Source organism: Bos mutus, chromosome 5 (assembly GCF_027580195.1).
Source record: "Bos mutus isolate GX-2022 chromosome 5, NWIPB_WYAK_1.1, whole genome shotgun sequence".
NCBI lineage: Eukaryota > Metazoa > Chordata > Mammalia > Artiodactyla > Bovidae > Bos > Bos mutus.
The window spans coordinates 32,806,422-32,822,694 of NC_091621.1; the positions used below are offsets into that span (position 1 = coordinate 32,806,422).

A 16,273-nucleotide genomic window follows, 5' to 3' on the forward strand; every position below is an offset into this window, starting at 1 on the left:
GCATCACTGCCATTTACTGATTCAGTGCTTTTGAAATGTTTATTGGTTGCTAAGTTGCTTCAGTCGTGTCCCACTCTTTGTGACCCCCTGGACTACAGCCCTCCAGGCTCCTCTGTCCATGGGATTCTCCAGGCAAAGATACTGGAGTGGGTTGCCATTTCCTGTTGGATAGTATTATTTGGCTTAACTGAAAAGTAGGTTACTTTTATCAATGGAATTATTTCCAATATATTAGTAAAGGCATAAATGAAAATTTGGAACATTTATTTAACTCCACTGTGCTTTTGGAAAAACTCTGCTTTCTAAATAATGTAATTGCTATCTTTCTGAGTGTCTGTATAAACTATCTGGATGGAGACTGTTTTTTTATTAAACTTTGAATAATGTTTTAGATTTTCATTCATCATTTGTGCATTTAAAAGTTGAATTTCAAATAACTGCATCAAGAATGAGAGTAAAGAGTAGAGAAAAGTCTATAGTTTATGGTTGACTTATACCATTTAGAAATTAGCTGATTAGGCACTTTGGGGGAGAGAGAGGAGTTGCCTTTGGCTAAAAAATTGTGGTTTTTATCTAAAGAGGTCTCTTGTATCAAGATTTTCTCTTTCTAGTTTTGTAGCCAAGAAAGTATAGAGCTACTTTCACTGATGTTATCCAGTTTGCCTTGACAATTTGCCTGGTGGAAACATTTACATGCTACAGTATCTAAAGTTAGAATTTGTCTGTTTCTACTCATGTTTGTGCTGTATGATATAAAGGAAAGATAACAAACAAAAAGTTGTTCTTATTACTTTCTGCATTATCTCTAAGCATTTAGGTTTTTCCAGTTAATGAAAAACAAATGCCTACATATGCTACTATTAGAAGTGCTGATGGAACTGGATATGTATATTCCATTAGCACGCATATTCACATGTACTCATAACAGAAACACATACTTGGGATTTGAAAATGATTTATTCCAACTAGGCAGCAATGTAATGTATACTTCATTGATGTTGTATGGAAAAGGAGGAAGAAGAATTTGTCTTTTATATTGTAATATAGCAAGTTTGTTAAAAATGTATTAGTTTTGTTAATGTAAAGATGTATATTTATTAAAACTATGGTTGATTAATCAGTGCATCTCTATACCTAATATTCTTACTAAATATATTTCAAAATAACCTTACTTAAATAATACAAGATAAAAAGCAAAAAGATCAATCATGGGGTCGATTGATCAATTATATTGATAATCAGTAGATCTAAATTATAATTTCTAACCAGCTGCAGTATTACTATTATTTCAGCTTGATGTGCATGTATTAGCTGCTAATGACAAGAGCTTGAAATTTATCTCGGTTCAGTTCAGTTGCTCAGTTGTGTGCAACTCTTTGTGACCCCATGGAATTCATGCCAGGCCTCCCTGTCCATCACCAACTCCCAGAAATTACTCAGACTCATGTCCATTGAGTCGGTGATGCCATCCAACCATCTCATCCTCTGTCGTTCCCTACTCCTCCCTCCTTCAATCTTTCCCAGCATCAGGGTCTTTTCCAATGAGTTAGTTCTTTGCATCAGGTGGCCAAGTATTGGACTTTCAGTTTCAGCGTCAGTCCTTCCAATGAATATTCAGGACTGATCTCCTTTAGGATGGACTGGTTGGATCTCACATCCATACATGACTACTGGAAAAACCATAGCTTTGACTAGATGGACGTTTGTTGGCAAAGTAATATCTCCACTAGTAATGTCTCTTTAATATGCTGTCTAGGTTGGTCATAACTTTTTTCCCAAGAAGCAAGTGTTTTTTAATTTCATGGCTGCAGTTACCATCTGCAGTGATTTTGGAGCCCAGAAAAATAAAGTCTGACACTGTTTCCACTGTTTTCCCATCTATTTCCCATGAAGTGATGGAACCGGATGCCATGATCTTCGTTTTCTGAATGTTGAGTTTTAAGCCAACTTTTTCACTCTCCTCTTTCACTTTCATCAAGAGGCTCTTTAGTTCTTCTTCACTTTCTGTCATTAGTGTGGTGTCATCTGCATATCTGAGGTGATTGATATTTCTCCCAGCTATCTTGATTCCAGCTTGTGCTTCATCCAGTCTAGCATTTCTCACGATGTCCTCTGCATATAAGTTAAATAAGCAAGGTGACAAAATACAGCCTTGACGTAACTCCTTTCCCAATTTGGAACCAGTCTGTTGTTCCATGTCCAGTTCTAACTGTTGCTTCTTGACCTGCATACAGATTTCTCAGGAGGCAGGTCAGGTGGTCTGGTATTCCCATCTCTTGAAGAATTTTCCACGGTTAATTATGATCCACCCAGCCAAAGGCTTTGGCATAGTCAGTAAAGCAGAAGTAGATATTTTTCTGGAACTCTCTTGAAATTTGCCTCAGTGATAGAGATTTATCAATGAATCCTTTTTGCCAGAGTACATTGGTATTATGCATATTTTCTTTATAGTTCTTTAATGAATTCATGTGACCACATTTGCTGTTAAGAAATGAATTAGGTCGTATATACATTTCTGAAATGTTACCTGTTAAATAGCATGAAATAGTTTGTAAAGAAGATGATTAGAAATAAATCTCTCGTATTTAGTTGCTCAGGGATGCCATCAACTTTTTCAGAGTGAAAGGTAGTTGTGTGACCTTACTTAATATACATATTTAAATAAGCTTGTTTGTTCTTGTGCTTATATATGTGCAGAATATCCCTATGTGTATGTAAGAAAGATATAATTCTTGTCAATTAATTAGTTCATTTGCCATTATGGCACCAGTAAACTTTATAATGGGAAGCTGATAAGAAATATGTTGATTAATTTAAAATATACAGACATAAAAAAACAGATTTTATGTTAGATTAATTTTCATTTTTTTGTGCTCAGTGATGTTTAGTGAACTAATTTGATAATTTTTTTTCTCAGTTTTTGAATTTTAAATGGCCATGCTGATTTAAACCTAGTTCAAAAAATATATTTGTTTATGGTATAAAGTACCCAAATACTTCAAATATTATAGTACATGTGACTTAATTCACACAGTCTGACACATTACTAAATGTTTTGAATTCAGTGATATATGACTTAAATGAAAAATAGAAACTGTCCTATAATTCATTTTTTACTTAAAATATACTAAAATTATTTTGTCTAGTTAATTACTTAAAGCACTCATTATGACAGGCTTATGAAATAAATTTATAAAATAAATTTTTAAAATCATTCATTTGAAGGAGAAGGTAGATATGTTAAAAGTTTGGTTCTACTGATAAAGAGATTTTGCTAATGCTAATAAAAATATTAGCTATAACAATTTTGTTAAGGTTTAACAAAGGCCAAAACTCCAAAAGTATGTCTTTAAATATGGTGCATTCTACTGAAGCTTAATTCAAGAAATATAAAAGAAAAATTATAGTCATGAGATAAATCCATGCCTTTCACATATTTTTCACATCAGATAAGATCAGTCGCTCAGTCGTGTCCGACTCTTTGCAACCCCATGAATCCCAGCAGGCCACGCCTCCCTGTCCATCACCAACCCCCGGAGTTCACTGAGACTCACGTCCGTCAAGTCAGTGATGCCATCCAGCCATCTCATCCTCTGTCGTCCCCTTCTCCTCCTGCCCCCAATCCCTCCCAGCATCAGAGTCTTTTCCAATGAGTCAACTCTTCCCATGAGGTGGCCAAAGTACTGGAGTTTCAGCTTTAGCATCATTCCTTCCAAAGAAATCCCAGGGCTGATCTCCTTCAGAATGGACTGGTCGGATCTCCTTGCAGTCTAAGGGACTCTCAAGAGTCTTCTCCAACACCATAGTTCAAAAGCATAAATTCTTCGGCGCTCAGCCTTCTTCACAGTCCAACTCTCACATCCATACATGACCACTGGAAAAACCATAGCCTTGGCTAGATGAACCTTTGTTGGCAAAGTAATGTCTCTGCTTTTGAATATGCTATCTAGGTTGGTCATAACTTTCCTTCCAAGAAGTAAGCATCTTTTAATTTCATGGCTGCAGTCACCACCTGCAGTGATTTTGGAGCCCAGAAAACTAAAGTCTGACACTGTTTCCACTGTTTCCCCATCTATTTCCCATGAAGTGGTGGGACCGGATGCCATGATCTTCGTTTTCTGAATGTTGAGCTTTAAGCCAACTTTTTCACTCTCCACTTTCACTTTCATCAAGAGGCTTTTGAGTTCCTCTTCACTTTCTGCCATAAGGGTGGTGTCATCTGCATATCTGAGGTGACTGATATTTCTCCCGGCAATCCTGATTCCAGCTTGTGTTTCTTCCAGTCCAGCGTTTCTCATGATGTACTCTGCATATAAGTTAAATAAACAGCATGACAATATACAGCCTTGAGGAACTCCTTTTCCTATTTGGAACCAGTCTGTTGTTCCATGTCCAGTTCTAACTGTTGCTTCCTGACCTGCATATAAGTTTCTCAAGAGGCAGATCAGGTGGTCTGGTGTTCCCATCTCTTTCAGAATTTTCCACAGTTTATTGTGATCCACACAGTCAAAGGCTTTGGCATAGTCAATAAAGCAGAAATAGATGTTTTTCTGGAACTCTCTTGCTTTTTCCATGATCCAGTGGATGTTGGCAATTTGATCTCTGGTTCCTCTGCCTTTTCTAAAACCAGCTTGAACATCTGGAAGTTCACGGTTCACATATTGCTGAAGCCTGGCTTGGAGAATTTTGAGCATGACTTTACTAGCATGTGAGATGAGTGCAATTGTGCGGTAGTTTGAGCATTCTTTGGCATTGCCTTTCTTTGGGATTGCAATGAAAACTGACCTTTTCCAGTCCTGTGGCCACTGCCGAGTTTTCCAAATTTCCTGGCATATTGAGTGCAGCACTTTCACAGCATCATCTTTCAGGATTTGGAATAGCTCAACTGGAATTCCATCACCTCCTAGTTTTGTTCGTAGTGATGCTTTCTAAGGCCCACTTTACTTCACATTCCAGGATGTCTGGCTCTAGGTCAGTGATCACACCATCGTGATTATATAATGAAAGGCAAATTTAGTTTTGAAGCTAGTCACCATGAGCAATCATGTTTATCAGTTTATACATGTTTACAAATCTACATTTGTTAAAATATTTATGTGTGTAGATTCAGAAAAGACATCAGTTGTGATATGTCAGTTACAATATTAGGTGTCAAAGTATCACTGGAGATTGAAAAGGCAGAAGCTATTGTTAGACATTTTGAAATATCACAGAAATTCACATAGACTGGGAATTCACCAAAGTGTACATCTGAATAAAAGCATCTTTTGCATGCTACTTTTCACCCTTTCAAGGCTCAAAGGACCACAGAAGATCCTTGATACTATCAAAGGCTTTGGCACACTTCTATGCAGGCAATACCAATACAGTCATTATCATCATGTTAGGATGCCTGAGTCAGAGAAGGCAAGGGCACCCCACTCCAGTACTCTTGCCTGGAAAATCCCATGGATGAAGAAGCCTAGTAGGCTGCAGTCCATGGGGTCGCGAAGAGTCGGACACGACTGACCGACTTCCCTTTCAATTTTCACCTTCATGCATTGGAGAAGGAAATGGCAACCCACTCCAGTGTTCTTGCCTGGAGAATCCCAGGGACGGGGGAGCCTGGTGGGCTGCCATCTATGGGGTCACAAAGAGTCGGACAATACTGAAGCGACTTAGCAGCAGCAGCAGCAGCAGCAGCAGGATGCCTGAGGGTGTGTGAGAGGGAGTTGAGAGTCAAAGTTCACTGCTGCTGTCAGCAACTACTCTTCTATTGTTATTTCTGTGATGCTGGTGGTGGGTTGCCACCAGCCCACCAGGCTCCCCCGTCCCTGGGATTCTCCAGGCAAGAACACTGGAGTGGGTTGCCATTTCCTTCTCCAATGCATGAAAGTGAAAAGTGAAAGTGAAGTTGCTCAGTCGTGTCCGACCCTCAGTGACCCCATGGACTGCAGCCTTCCAGGCTCCTCCGTCCATGGGATTTTCCAGGCAAGAGTACTGGAGTGGGGTGCCATTGTTACACAACTGTAACCCCTGAATGAGAAAGTGACTAGAGAGGGGATAGTCATTCATGGCTCTTCACATTTTGTTCTCCCCTACCCATTCCCCTGACTCCCAGCAATACTTTGAGATTGTGACAGGAAAGTCCACCTTTCTTTCTGCTTCTGGAGACTAGGGTGCAAGGGTGAAGTGCTGTGAAGTCTTTGAGGACAGCTGGGAGCAGAAAGCACAGTTTTCTTTAGTGTATATATTAAAATATCTTCTATTTAGTTTGAAATCCATTGTGAAATGCAGCACACAAGACTTCTCCATTTACTTTAGAAAGAATTCCAACATGGAATCATGTCAGTATAGCACTTTCTAGAAAGTGCTCTGTTTAGTACTAGCAGAAAGAAGTTTACAAATGCAATGATTCTACAAGAACTTATCTCTTCCAGACTGCCAACTATACTTTGTTTTAGTTCTTCAGTGTTAGATATTCTGCATTCTCTGTCACTACTTTCTCTTCCACTAAAGTGAAAATCTTTGATGACTATCATGTTTATTTGCCCAAGGCTCTGCATAATTTGGTGTGGCTGTTAATGCAGGAAATTTAAATGCAGATTAGAGCTAAACGTTCAGGAATGCTTTTGAATCAGATCTTCAGTGAGGTACCCCTATATGTGCCTGATGGCCTAGTGTAACTTATTGCGTCATTAAGCAGCCATGCTAATTTGTGTATGCATAAGAAATATTTACAGGTTCTGTAGGTCATTTGTATAACTGGTGGGGAATTAGAATTTTTGACAAATTGCTATTTAATTCAAACATATTACAGAATTCATCAATAAAATATTATCACCCTCCCATGTTCTTAGAGTGTATTTCAACATTGACTGATTTTCTGAAAGAATTAGGAGAGAAATAAAGCAATCTCGTTAAGTGCAAGTAAAGAAATACATCGTAATGAGTTTTAAAATCAAGATTCCATTTGTAATACATGATTATCATTATATAATGGTATATTTTAATATATCTTGAAAATTCTGTAGTTTAGTGGGAGCATGAATTCTGAAATTAGGGAGATCTAGTTAGAATTCCTGTCCTGCCTTTAAAATGTATGACCTTATATAGGCTTCCCTTGTGGCTCAGATGATAAAGAATCTGCCTGCAATGCAGGGGACCCCAGTTTGATCCCTGGTCAGGAAGATGCCCTGGAGAAGGGAATGTCAATCCACTCCAGTATGCTTGCCTGGAAAATTCCATGGACAGAGGAGCCTGGCAGGCTACACTCCATGAGACGGCAAAGAGTCAGACATGACTGAAAGACTAACACTTTCAGTTTCACTTGAATAAGCCAGCTGTGCCTCAGTTTCTATGCCATTCATACTTATTGTGTGCATGAAGTGCCAAGCACAGGGCAGGTTCCTGGAACCTGCTGTTGTGAGCCTGTGTCTCATTCAGCTTATGCAAGTAGTTTGTTCTTCAAAGCAGAGAGACAGTATAGGGAGGGGAAAGGCAGTTGTATTTTTCTTTTTTGGAGAATTCAGTCACTCCAGTTTTCAGTCATTCCCATTTCCATAGGCACCACAGTTTGAATGAGTAAATGTAGGAAGCTTTAAGTTGTACATTTCACATACTGATATAGACATCAGATGCTAAAAGGGCTGCAGAAGAAAATTGTAGACTTATGGTTTAATCCAGTCATTTAACAAGTATCTTACTAACTGCCTATATGTGTTAAGTGGCATGGTTGTATTATGGAAATAAAGAGAAATAAGGCTCATTCTCTGCTCTCAAACAGCTCCTTATGTAGAAGGCCTGTTTTCTGTTTATACAAGGCAAGGCAGGCCTTTATGTGAAGCTGCTCTTTCAATTGCTATGAAGACAAATGGACATTATCATCTTTTCTTAGTGGAATGACACTATGGATTAATTTTGGTTTTCCTGTTATCCTAGAAGTACTTTAGCTCATTTTGAGACATCATGATATGGGATTAGTAAAAGAGTGGAATCTGTGGATGTAACATAGCATTTTGGTTTAAGGAAGAAATTCGGGCCTTGAACTTGGGTCTCAGCCTTGAAATTGAGCTGGGTTATCTCACAAAGATTTCTCAATTTTTTCTTATTCCCAGTTTTGTCCCCATAGCTATGAGGGTAACAACAGCTAGTTCCTCAAATTTTCTATCCAGTTTATCATAGTATTTTGCCAATCCACTGAGTTTCTATTATTAATAAATTCAGTTCTGTTTAAAATATTTTAAATGTTTTATTTTAGCTTACAAAAGAAAAGCTAGAAGGGTCTTTAAAACCTTGAGCTTTAGTGAGTTAAGCACTGATTTATCTGTTTTAAATTTATAAGATATGAACTTTGATTTTTGAGTGCTAAGCTTCTGAGAAAGTAAACAGGGCCACCATACGTGACTATGCAGTTCACATACCACATAACTGCATGTGGTGTCCCTGTCAGAAAGTCTAACTGTGACTCCCATTACTCCTTTAGTTCCCAGCTACCAAGTCTCAACAGAGCACCTCTATAATTTACTTTTATTTAGATGATTTTTATTAGGTATATTTGACATGCAATATTATATTAGTTTCAGGTATACAACACAATGATTTGATATTTTGAATATATTGTAAAAACAGTCACTACTGTTAAGTCTAGCTGAAATCGTCACCATGGACATTTATAGGATTTTTTCCTGTGATGAGAACTTATAGGATCTACTCTCTTAGCAGCTTTCAAATATGCAAGATAGCATTTGCTAACTGTACTTGCCGTGCTGTTCATTACATTCCCATCACATATTTATTTTATATCTGGAAGTTTTTACCTTTATATTCCCTTTGCCTGTTTCCTCTATCCCTAACTCTCCAGCTCTGAGAACCATGGACAATCTGTTCTTTGTATCTATGAGATTTTTTTTTAATTCTACATATAAGTTTGATCCCATTGTATCTGTCCCTCTCTAATTTATTTCACTTAGCTGATATATATAATATATATATGTACATATATGTGTGTGTATATATATGCATGTGTGTGTTTGTGTGTATATATATACATATATGTATATATCTCACAGTTTCTTTATCCATTTATACATCCATGGATATTTAGGTTCTTTACATATCTTGGTCTTTCTAAATAATGCTGCGTGCATCTTTTTGAAATAGTGTTTTTATTTTCTTTGGAAAATAAAAATTTAGAATTTATTGAATTAAATTAAAAAAATATTAAAATTTTTGAATTTTAGAATTTTTCTATTTTATGGTAGTTCTATTTCTAATTTTTTGAGGAAACCTCATAATGTTTCTCATAGTGTTTTTCACCATCTACATCCCCACCAATAGTATGCAGAGGTTCACTTTTCTCTACATTTTGGCTAGCATTTGTCATCTCTTATCTTTTTGATAATATCTCTTCTAACAGATGTGAGGTGATATCTCATAGTAATTTTACATTTCCCTCTTGATTAGTGATGCTGAGCATCTTTTAATGTTCTTGTTGGCTATCTGCATGTCTTTTATTGTAAAAAAAAAAAAAAAAAGGTGTTTACTTCTTCTACCCATATTTTAACCAGATTATTTGTTTTTAAGCTGAGTTGTATATATTCTGTATATGTTTTGGATACTAACTCCTTATCAAATATATGATTTGCAAATATTTTCTCCCATTCAATAAACTCCCTTTTCACTTTTTTCTTCTCTGCTGTGCAGAAGGTCTTTAGTTTGATATATTCTCACTTGTTTCTTTTTCTTGTTTTGTTGTTGTCAAATCCAAAACGAATTATTGCCAAGTCCAGTATTGAGAACCATGGTGCCTATGTTGTCTTGGAGTTGTATAGTTTAAGATTTTGCATTCAAGTCTTTAATTAATTTTAAGTGAATTTTTGTTTAGAGTATAACATAGTGATCTAGTTTCTTTTTTTTGCATGTAACTGTCCAGTTTTCCCAGCACGATTTACTGAAGCGAAAGTGTTAGGTGATCAGTCGCGTCTGACTCTTAGCAGTCCCGTGGATGGCAGCCCACCAGGCTCCTCTGTCCATGGAATTCCCCAGGCAAGAATACAGGAGTGGGTAGCCATTTCTTTCTCTAGGTGATCTTCCTGACCCAGGGGTCAAACCCAGGTATCCTGCATTGCAAGCAGACTCTTCACCGTCTCAGCCACCAGGAAGCCCATTTATTGAAGAGACTGTCCTATTCCCATTGTGTAGTCTTGACTCCTTTGTTGTACGTAATTGTATGCCTGAATTTATTTCTGGGCTCTCTATTCTATTAATCAATGTGTTTTTTATATCAATACCATTATGTTTCGATTACTATAGCTTTGTAATATAGTTTGTAATCAAGGCATGTGATGTCTTCAGGTTTCTTCATTATTCTTAAGCTTACTTAGGGTCTTTTGTGGTTCTATGCAAATTTTAGGATTTTTTTCTATTTTTGTGAAAAAATGCCAGCTTTTCATAAGGATTTCATTGAATCTGTAGATAATTTTGGGTAGTATGGACATTTTAAAAATAACAATTCTCTCAATCAGTGAGCACAGACTACCTTTCCATTTATTTTTGTTCTTCATTTTCTTTCACCAATGTCTTATAGTTTTCAGTGCACAGGTCTTTTACTTCTTCTGTTACATTTATTTCTAGGTATTTTATTATTTTTGATATAATTGTAAGTGTGATTATTTTCTTCATTTATTTTTCAGGTAGTTCATTAATAGTCTATAGAAACAGAACTGATTTCTATGTATTGATTTTGTATCCTCCAACTTTACTGAATTTATTTATTAGTTCTAACCATTTTTGGTGGTGTCTTTAGAAAATTCTTTGCACAAATGACTGTCTGTATCTACCAGTTCTGTATCTGCAAATTCAATCAACTGTGAATTAAAAAAAAAAAAAAAGCCTGAAAGTTCAAAAAAGCAAAACTTAAATTTGCCATGAACTTACAAATATTTACATAGCATTTACATTGTATTTATAATTATTACATAGCATTGACATTGTATTAGGTATTGTAAGTAATCTAGAGATGATTTAAATTATATGAGAGAACATGCATACTTTACATGCCAATACTATGCCATTTTATATATGATACTTGAGCATTCACAGATTTTGGTGTTAGAGAGGGCTGGTTCCTGGAACCAGTTTCATGTGGGTACCAAAAGATGATTGTATAAAATTATGTCATCTGAATATAGTGAAAGTTTTACTATTTCCCTTTCTAATTTGCAAGCTTTTTACTTTCCTATCTGATTGCTAAGTCTTCCAATATTATTAATATGCTGTATAAAAGTGGTGAGAGTGGTCATCCTCATCTTGTTCCTGATCCTATAAAGAAAAACTTTAATCTTTTTAAAAATTGACTGTGCCATTAGCTGTGGAATTTTCATATGTGGCCTTTATTATGTTGAGGTATTCCCTTTGTATCTAGTTGGTTGAGAGCTTTTGTCATAAGTGGATGTTACCTTTTGTCAAATGATTTTTCTTCATTTACTGAGCTGATCATGATTTTTATCCTTCATTTTGTTAAAGTGGTGTATCACATTGATTGATTTGTGAATATTGAACCATACTTTTAAGTTTGGAATTAAGTTCCACTTGTTTATGGTATATGATCCTTTTGATGTATTGCTGAATTCAGTTTGTTGTTCAATATTTTGTTGATTTTAGATCTGTGTTTATCAGGGATATTAGCCTGTGAGTTTCCTTTCTTGTGGTGTCTTTGTTTTTAGTAACAGGGTAATGCTGTCATCCTGAAATGTGGTTGGAAGTGTTCCCTCTACTTCTGTTTTTTGGAAGAGTTTGAGAGAAAGATTGGTATCAATCTTCCTTTGAATTATTGTTAGAATTCACTGTGAAACAACCTAATCCTGAGGTTTGGTTGTTGGGAGGTTTTTGATTACTGATTCAATCTCCTTACTGGTAATCACTCTGTTGAGATGTTCCATTTGTTTCTGATTCAGTCTTGGACGATTTTATTTCTAGGGATTTATCCATGACTTAAGTTATCTAATTTGTCAGTATATACTTGTTGATAGTAGGTCTTTTATAATCCTTTGTTTTTCTGTAGTATCAGTTATAATGTTACTTCTTTCATTTCTGATTTTACTTGAGTCCTATGAGTTTTAACTTAAGAACCATTTCTTTGTTTAATTGATATTTTATATTGTCTTTTTGCTTTCTATTTTAGTCTGCTCTGATTTTTGTTATTTCTTTCCTTCTGCTAAATTTTGTTCTCTTTCTAGTTTCTTGAGTTGTAAAGTTATGTTGTTTATTTGGGATATTTATTGTTTCTTGAGGTGGGCATTTATTGCTATGAACTTCATTTTTAAAGCTGCTTTTTGCTCCATGCCATAAATTTTGATATGTTGTATTTCCATTTTCATTTGTCTCAAGATATTTCTTTGAATTTCCCTTTTGATTTCTTTGTTGATCATTGGTTGTTCAGTAGCATGTTGTATAGTCTCCATATATTTGTGAAATTCTGGTTTATTCATATAATTCTTTTTACTTTTGTACTGTTTTGGTCAGAAAAGATCCTTGATATGATTTAAGTCTTCTTGAACTAGTTAAGATTTGTTGAATGACAATTTAACTATATATATATATAGAGAGAGAGAGAGAGAAAGAGAGAGAGAGAGATTCATTATCTTTTCCATTATGGTTATCACAGGGTGAGTCTTCTTTTATTCTTGTAACTACTCTATGTCTTTGGAGAATCTACTTTCTTTACATTTAAAGTAGTTATTAATAGTTATGTACTTATTTCCAATTTGTTAACTGTTTTCTGGCTGTTTTGTAGCTTCTCTACTCCATTTTTCTTTTCTTGCTTTCTTCCTTTGTGGTTTGATGACTTTCCTTAGTGATATACTAGATTTCTTTCTGATTATCTTTTGTGAATTTACAATAGCTTTTTGCTTTGTAATTACCATAAAGCTTACATATAACAATTTATATTTATAACAGTTTAAGTTGATAAAAACTTATGTTAGAATGCATCCTAAAATACTCCCCACTCATGTTATATGTTTGTGATGTCACATCATACATCTTTTTATCTGGTGAATTCCTTACCTAATTATCATAGATAATTATAGTGAGTTTTAGTACTTTGTCTTTTAATCTTCATACTAACTTTATAAGTGATTAATTCACATAAAATGTATTTATGTTTCCCAGTGAGGTTTATATTTTCTTTTTTTGTTGTTGTTATTAATCAACACCTTTTTTTTCAGTTTAAAGAGGTCACTTTAACATTTCCTGTATCACCGTTTTAATGTTGATGAACTCATTTTGCTTTTGCTTGTCTATAAAACTATTTATTTCTCCTTTAATTGTGAATGATAACTTTGTTAGGCTGAGTATTCTTGGCTGGAAGTTTTTTTTTTTTCCTTTCAGTACTTTTAATATATCATGTGACTGCCTTCTGGCCTGCAAAGTTTCTACAGAAAAATCTGCTGATAATCTTGTGTAAATGAGTTGTCTTTCTCTTGCTGCTTTTAGGATTCTCTGGTTGTCTTTAACTTTTAGCATTTTTATTTACAATGTTGCTTAGTATAGGTCTGTTGGACTTCATCTTGTTTGGTGGTGTTTGGGCTTCCTGAATCTGGAAGTCTACTTCTTCCCCAGTTTAGGGAATTTTTCAGCCATGATTTCATTCAATAAGTGTTCTACTCCATTCTCTCTCTTTTTTCTTCTGGGACGCCTATAATGCAAATGTCATTTCACTTGCTGTTGTTTAACAGGTCCCTTATACTATCTTCACTTGTTTTTATTACTTTTTCTTTTTGTTCCTCTGTGTGAACGTCTTTGTGCTGTCTTTGAGTTCATTGACATTTTTCTTTCTTCTGCTTTATCTAGTCTGCTGTTGAAACATTCCTAGTATACTTTTCACTTCACTTATGGTATTCTTCAGTTCTTTTTCATTTTTCTTGTATTTCCTATATTTTATCTGTGAGCTTTTCATGGCATTCATTCATTCTTCTCTTGAGTTTTATAGTTATGATCATTATTTTGAACTGTTTATTGAGTAAATTACATATATCTGTTTCATTAAGGTTTTTTTTTTTTGAAGTTTTACCTTTTTATTTCATTTGAGACATATTTCTGTCTTCCTTCATTTTTCTTGATTCTCTGTGTCGGTGTCTGTGCATTAGCTGAAACAGTTACCTTTCCCATTTTTTGAAGTGTTGGCCTCAGGTAGGTAAACCTTAGTGTTCAACCTTGCCCTAGCACTTGATTCTTTCCTAAACCTTTGTGATTGTCCAAGCATCCTATTTTATTTAATAGCTCCCAGTGTTGAGGGTATGCCAATACCACTTATTGTCCCAAAGGTAGGATCTCTGTCATCCCCTAGATTCAGGCTGATTGCAAGCCAGACCCCAAGGCAGCAGCATCTACAGATTGCAAATATATACAGCCCCGTTGAACCACAAGTGTAAGCCTTGTTAGCCACCAGATCCAGGTAATGTATAGGTGTCCTTTGGAAGTAGCTGCAAAAATCAAGACATCATGCTAAGATGTAAGGTCCTCTCTGAAAGATACCAATGAACTGGAATGAGACAGAGGGAGAGAGCAAAGATTACATCCGTGGTGTCAATTCCCTGACAGCAGCTCTGTAGGCCAATTTACATGTGCCAAATCAGAAAGCCTGCCCCACAAGCCTCAGCTCCTATCCACATAACTAGGCCTCTGTCTCAGAAAGACTGGGTGTTTTTCAGTCTGCTATCTATGCAGTGCTGTGGGAATGATAGTCTGTCAAGGACTGCCTCTCCAATTGTTATAGTCCCATGAAACTGAGGAACACAAGCCTCTCCCCACTCTCTGGTCTTTACAGCCATACATTCAAGGGGTGTTCTCTGGGTGACAGCCACACAAACTGAGTTAGCAGTTATAAAAACTGGGGCACCAAAGATGTGTAGAAGCTTTCATTAAGGAGTTACTGGCACACTGATGTGTTGTACAAGGAGAGGGCAAAGATGGCACTCTCTGCAAAAAAAAAAAAAAAAAGATGGCTCTGGCTGTCTTCAGTATAAACATGGGCCCCACTAGAAAGGAAAAGAAAGAAAGATGGGACCTGCTGGCTTTGGTGAGGCAGGTGGAGAACATGAAGATGGCACCCAAAAACTCCGTGCCTGGAGAGTATACCAGCAGGTCCCTGATGATCAGACCAATATTTTAAAATTAGGAAAGGATTGTCTTTTATGTAAAGTTTGGACAACTTTTGGCAAGCAAAGGAAACTATAAACAAAATGAAAAGGAATCCTCTTACACCTTTGTCGGGAATGTAAACTGGTATAGCTACTATAGAAAATAGTATCGAGGTTCCTTAAAAAACTAAAAACATAAAAAACTAAAAACATAACTACCATATGATCCTGCTATCCCACTCCAGGCCTTAAATCCAAAAAAGATGAAAGCTCTAATTCAAAAAGATACATACACCTCAATATTCATAGCAGCACTCTTTAAAGTAGTCAAGACATGGAGGCAACTTAAATGTCCATAAGCAGATGAATGAATAAAGACAATATGGTTTATGTATACACATATGGTATGTGTGTGTGGGGTGTGTGTGTGTGTATATATAAAATGAAATATTATTCAGTCATAACAAAGAATGAAATTATGCAATTTGCAGCAACATGAATGGACCTAGAGGTTATCATACAAACTGAAGGTCAGGCAAAGAAAGAAAAATATTCTATGCTACCACTTATGACATCCTATGATATCCACTTATATGTGGAATCTTAAAAAATGATACAAATGAACTTATTTTAAAACCAGAAATATACTTAAAGTCATTGGAAACAAACTTATGGTTACCAAAATGTAAAGGGGTGGGGGTGGGATAAATTGGGAATTTGGGATTAATAGAGACACACTACTGTATATAAGATCGATAAACAACAAAAACCTACTGTGTAGCACAGGGAACAATATTCAATATCGTATAATAGTCTATAATGAAAAAGAATCTGAAAAAGTATATATATATATATAATACATACACAGATTATATGTATTTTATATATGTATATATATATGCTTGTATAACTGAATCACTTTGCTGTATGCCTGAAACATTGTAGATCAACTGTACTTCAGTTTAATATTTTTTAAAAAAGAAGGGTAAAAAAGTCCAGGCATCTTTAAAGGGCTGTTTCTATACTGCATCCTGGGGCAGGTGAGTCTGCACATGAGCCCATTAAGTGCCTTTTCTGTTTGCCTCAGCTCTGCAGTTCTCATGGTTATAAGTTTTATTGGTCTTCAAAGCCAGATGTTTGAGGGATCATCT

At 35.7% G+C, this 16,273-nt stretch overlaps 1 protein-coding gene across 1 annotated transcript in view; it reads left to right on the top strand.

Annotated features, from left to right (window-relative positions):
- PDZRN4 (PDZ domain containing ring finger 4) overlaps window positions 1-16,273 on the top strand; it is a 432,779-nt gene that overhangs the window by 5,827 nt on the left and 410,679 nt on the right. The window lies entirely within an intron of this gene.